The following is a 6,302-nucleotide window of genomic DNA, read 5'->3' as shown; positions in this document are numbered from 1 at the left end:
GTCTATGTGGCTATGACTCTGTTTTCTGTGCGCACCTTTAAATGTAATGACTCTCGGCCAGGGGTGCTGGAACAATTTGTATAGTGGTGGGGCTGAGAGCCATTGAACCAAACTGTAAACCCTGGATAGGATGGAAACCACTTCAAGTCAGAGGGTGCGGCAGCACCTCCAGCACCCCTTGTTCCAGCACCTATGTTCTAGGCAAGAAGTGGGAATGTGCTGCAAAGAGAGTATTATACAGAGTGAGAGACTGATTCATTGTTGCCCTACACCTTGAATACTCAGTAATGCAAAGTGAACAATGTTTAAAAGAGAACTGGATAAATTCATGGTGGTTAAGTCCATTAATGGCTATTAGCCAGGACGGGTAAGGAATGGTGTCCCTAGCCTCTGTCTGTCAGAGGATGGAGATGGATGGCAAGAGAGAGATCACTTGATCATTGCCTGTTAGGTCCACTCCCTCTGGGGCACCTGGCATTGGCCACTGTCGGTAGACAGGATACTGGGCTAGACGGACCTTTGGTCTGACCCGGTACGGCCGTTCTTATGTTCTTATGAGGGCAAAGAGGATGTAAAATGCTGCTGCCAGTGTGAGCAACTGGAGTGTTCTTATTTGATAGCATTTTACTGCACTGATGCATTACCATTGCTCCTCACTGAGCTGGACTAGCAGAGGATGCTGCAGTTCATGATTGTGATCCATTGGCAAAACCGGCAGGAATGGTGCTGAACAGGTGGTGATACTGGTCAGGGGTACGTTGCATCAGCAGAGATTGCACAGAAGTGCACACCCAAAGCCTGTCTTTAACTAGCAAATGAGCCCTGACTAATCACCCAATGACTAAAAAGAAATGTTTCTGTGCGCTGCCGGTAGGGTGACCACACAGCAAATGTTAAAAATCGGGACGGGGGTGGGGGGTAATAGGAGCCTATATAAGAAAATGACCCAAAAATCGGGACTGTCCCTATAAAATCGGGACATCTGGTCACCCTAGCTGCCGGGAATGAACTGTGGGAAGCTTCTGCTGTTGTCCAGCATCATCTCCCAGCCTGAGCCTTCAGAATCAGGGTCCAAGGAGTTGTCAGTGAGGGGTTATTCCCACTAGACAGTTGCTGTAGGGAATTTACCAACAAAAACTAAAGTGAATTAAGGATGTGGTAAGCTGGTTTAAATGTGTATTATTTAGGAATTTGCACCAGTTTAACTGGAGTGGTTTAAAATAGATTTATTGAAGCTGGTATAATTTTTTTCCAACCCCTTCCCTTGAGGAGATCATTCCATAACCAAATGCAGCTCACTTAAGTGCAGTTTCCCTTCATTTTCAGCCAATTTTTTCAAAACACAATTTTATCCCCTCTAGTTACATCGTCACTTATAGCACGCACACACACCCCACGGGGTGTTTACACTCTTGTGATACTTGGAGACAGATACCTAGTAACTCTGTCAGGGCCAAAGGTGCTCCTTTAAAGGCCCAGCCCTTACCACTCCAGCAGGAGGCCAAGATACCGGAGTTGATATTTCCTGACCTATGCGTGTTGTTGCAAAGTACCTTTGTGGGGTTGCAGGGAAAGTATCCAGAGACAAACGATCTTCGGCAAAACCAGGGTAAATAGGAAATGGGACCTACTGGAGGAAGTAGGAGGCTTCATATTTTCTGCCTTGTCCACTTCCATGTCTAGGAGGCTTGACTAATGTCTGTACCGGCCATTTCCCACCAACTTGCCCATTATTGTTTTAGAGAAGGTGCTGACTTGGCCTCTAATCTCAGTGCCATACCTCTTAGCCCTTTGTCTTCTTTTTCTCCATGGCTCTAACAGCAGCTGAGGGAAACTGCCCCTGAGCAACCACTGCAGCAGTAGGTGGCATGTCAGTTTAACGTCTCATCTGACAGATCACTAAGGTAGAAAGTACAGAGAGGGAAAAGCAAACACCAAATTCTTCTCCAGGGTCCAGATGAGTAAAAGAGTCATAGAGGTTAAGGCCAGAGGAGACCCCTAGATCATCTAGTCTGACCCCCAGTATATCACAGGCCACCAACACCACCTGGCACAATACATTAAACACAACAACTGAAATGAGACCAAAGTAAATGAGACCCTCAGGAAACTAGCTTATTATGTGCAACAGGCAGAAAACAGGAGGGAGAGAGGTGCATCCATGCCTGAGGCCCCTGAAGTGGCAGGAGAATAATTAAAGTGAGATATACCCAGCTAATCTTTGCAAGTGAACTGTACCCACACACTGCAGAGGAAGGTGAAATAGCCCCAAAGTCACCGCCAATCTGACCTGGGGGAAAATTCCTTCCCAACCCCATACTGGCGATCAGTTAGACCCTGAGCATGTGAGCAAGAACCAGCCAGCCAAGTACCTGAGAAAGAATGTTCAGTGCCAATTCAGAGTCCTGACCTGCCCCGTCCAATGTCCCATCTCCAACTGTGGCCATCCCATAAGCTTCAGAGGAAGGAGATTAAAAAAAAAACCCAGAATACACTGGCGGGGAAATAATCCCTTCCTGATCCCTGCTGGTAGCCAGCTGAATCATGAAACATGAGCTTTAGGAACAGACGACATAAACCAGAAGCAAGCAGTTGAGCCCTTCCCACTACCATCACAAGCAACCCCATCATTCAATTGCCTTCATAAATGTATCCAGCTCTCTCTAAAAACTAATGAAGTTTTTTGTCCCCACAACTCCTATTGGGAGGTTGTTCCAGAACCTTACCCACCTGATGGTTAGAAACCTTCTTCTAATTTCCAGCCTGAATTTATTCATGGCCAGTTTATATCCGTTTGTTCTTGTACCAAGATTGTCCTTTAGCTTAAGTTGCTCTTCACTCTCCTTGGTGTTTATCCCCCTAATGTATTTACAGAGAGCAATCATATCCCCTCTCAGCCTTCTTTTTGTGAGACTAAACAAGCCAAACTCTTCCAGTCTCCTCTCATAAAACAGACCCTCCATTCCCCTGCTCAGCCTAGTAGCTGTTCTTTGTATCTGTTCCAGTTTATTTTAATCTTTCTTGAACATGGGTCACCAGAATTGTACACAGTATTCCAAATGAGGTTTTACCAGTACAATGGCATTAATACTTCTCTATCTCTACTGGAAATGCCTCACCTGATCCATCCTAGGATCACCTTTGCCTTTTTCACAGCTGCATCACAAGTAATGACTCATAGTCATCCTATGATCAACCCACACACCCAGGTTTCTCTCCTCCTGTAGCACTTCCAGCTGATGAACCCCCAGCTGGTAGCAGAAATTCTTATTATTAGACCCAAAGTGCACTTTGTATTATTGAATGTCATCCAATTTCTGACATTCCAGATCTTATAGACTCATAGACTCATAGACTCATAGACTTTAAGGTCAGAAGGGACCATTATGATCATCTGGTCTGACCCCCTGCATGCTGCAGGCCATAAAACCGTCCCTACCCCTTCCCTAGACTCTGCTGTTGAAGTCCCCAATCCTGTTTTAGTGACTTCAATCAGCAGAGACCCTCCTGCTAGAGATCCCTGCCCCATGCTGCGGAGGAAGGCGAAAAACCTCCAGAGGCTCAGCCAATCTGCCCTGGAGGAAAATTCCTTCCCGACCCCAAATATGGCGATCAGTAAGACCCCGAGCATGTAGGCAAGAGTCTCCAGCCTGACCCCTGTCAGCCATTATACTATTTATCTACCATTGCTTGGTTTTCCTTGACTACTATGCTTTACCATTAAACCATTCCCTCCATAAATTTATCTAACTTAATCTTAAAACCAGACAGGTCCGTCGCCCCCACCGTTTCCCTCGGAAGGCCGTTCCAATATTTCACCCCTCTGACGGTCAGAAACCTTCGTCTAATTTCAAGCCTGAACTTCCCCACGGCCAGTTTATATCCATTCGTTCTTGTGTCCACATTAGTAATAAGCTGGAATAATTCTTCTCCCTCCCTTGTATTAATCCCTCTAATATATTTAAAGATAGCAATCATATCCCCCCTCAGCCTTCGTCTGTATGACGTCCGGACGGATAGACCACTCGTGCGTCTGGAAGGACCTGCTGAGTCGGTCCGCTAGAGTGTTCTGGACTCCAGGGAGGAACGATGCCGTGAGATGGATTGAGTGGGCGATGCAGAAGTCCCACAGGCGAATGGCCTCTTGGCATAGAACTGACGAACGTGCTCCTCCTTGCTTGTTGATGTAAAACATGGCCGTGGTGTTGTCGATGAGAACTAACACACAACGGCCACGTAGTTGATTGAGAAATGCCTGGCACGCCAGGCGCACCGCCATCAGCTCCCGAACATTGATGTGCAGGGCTAACTGGGGTGCAGTCCACAGGCCCTGGGTATGGTGTTCGTTGAGATGGGCGCCCCAACCCAGAGATGAAGCGTCTGTGACCAGATGCAGAGAGGGTTGTGGGGCGTGAAATGGCATCCCTTCGCAGACCACATTGTGATCTAGCCACCAGGTGAGGGAGGTCAGGACCGAGTTCGGGACCGTGACCACCATGTTCAGGCTGTCCCGATGTGGACGGTATATTGATGACACCCAGGTCTGGAGTGGTCGAAGCCGAAGTCTGGCATGCCTGGTTACGTACGTGCAGGAAGCCATGTGACCCAGCAGGGTAAGGCACGGCCTCACCGTGGTAGTTGGGAAGGCCTGTAGCCCTTGAATGAGGCTCGTGATGGTGCCAAAGCGGTTGTCTGGCAGGATGGCTTGTGCACGTCTGGAGTCTAGAACTGCGCCGATGAAATCTATTCTCTGGGTAGGTTCTAGAGTGGATTTGTCCTTGTTGAGTAGGATGCCCAACTCGTTGAATGTGTGCACTATTCTGTGGACGTGAGCTTGAACTTGCTCTTTGGTGCGACCGCGTACCAGCCAGTCGTCTAGGTACGGGAACACCTGTATCTCCTGCCGACGAAGGTACGCTGCCACGACAGCCATACATTTCGTGAACACTCTTGGGGCCGAGGATAGGCCGAAAGGAAGGACTGCAAATTGGTAGTGCACCGTGTTTACCACGAATCGCAGGAAGCGTCTGTGAGGTGGGTAAATTGAGATGTGAAAGTATGCGTCTTTCATGTCGAGGGCGGCGAACCAGTCTCCAGGATCGAGGGAAGGGATAATGGCCCCCAAAGAGACCATGCGGAACTTCAACTTTACTACGAATTTGTTGAGTCCGCGCAAGTCCAAGATGGGCCGCAGACCTCCTTTGGACTTGGGGATCAGGAAGTAATGGGAATAAAATCCCCTGCCCCTTAACTCTATCGGAACCTCCTCTATGGCCCCCATGGCCAGGAGCGTAGAAACCTCCTGTATAAGAAGTTGCTCGTGAGAAGGGTCCCTGAAGAGGGACGAGGAAGGGGGGTGGGAGGGGGGGATAGAAGAAAACTGGATAGCGTATCCCTTCTCCACCGTGCGGAGGACCCAGCGGTCCGAAGTTATAAGGGACCAAGCACGGTGGAAGTGGGAGAGGCGATCCCGGAAGGAGGGGGCTGGATCCTGGGGGATGACTGGGGCGCCGTCCTCGACCGCACCTTCAAAAGTTCTGCCTGGGGCCTGAAGGTGGTCTAGGTGGCCCTTGGTTTTGGCCGGGTTGAGGGCCGGTCCACCTTCTTCTACCACCTCGCCCTCGCCTCCGGGTCGAGTCCTGTCTCTGACGAGGCGGGGGGGGGGGGGGGGTAGAAGCGCTGAGGCTGCGGCCTAAATGGTCTGCGCTGAGGGCCCACAACATGCATCCCCAGGGAGCGCATGATTGTTCTCGAGTCCTTGAAGCTCTGCAGGCGAGAGTCCGTCTTGTCCGAGAACAATCCATGTCCCTCAAAGGGCAGATCCTGTAGGGTTTGCTGCAGCTCCGGGGGCAACCCCGAAACCTGAAGCCAGGAGATCCTCCGCATAGCGATACCCGAAGCCATGGTCCTCGCAGCCGAGTCCGCTATGTCCAAGGAGGCTTGCAAGGAGGTCCGAGCCACCTTCTTACCCTCCTCTACCATGGCTCCAAACTCCTCCCTGGACTCTTGGGGAATCAACTCCTTAAACTTCCCCATAGAGTTCCAGGAGTTGAAGTTGTAGCGGCTCAGGAGCGCCTGCTGGTTCGCCGCTCTAAGTTGCAGCCCTCCGGCTGAGTAAACCTTACGGCCAAACAAATCGAGCCGCTTAGCCTCCTTTGATTTAGGCGTTGCAGCCTGCTGACCGTGGCGCTCTCTTGCGTTCACTGATGCCACCACCAGTGAACACGGTTGAGGGTGGGTGTACAAGTACCCATAGTCCTTAGACGGGACAAAGTATTTCCTTTCCACCCCTCTCGCTGTGG

This window comes from Malaclemys terrapin, chromosome 23 (assembly GCF_027887155.1).
Source record: "Malaclemys terrapin pileata isolate rMalTer1 chromosome 23, rMalTer1.hap1, whole genome shotgun sequence".
Lineage (NCBI taxonomy): Eukaryota > Metazoa > Chordata > Testudines > Emydidae > Malaclemys > Malaclemys terrapin.
Note: the sequence above shows the minus strand (reverse complement) of the source record.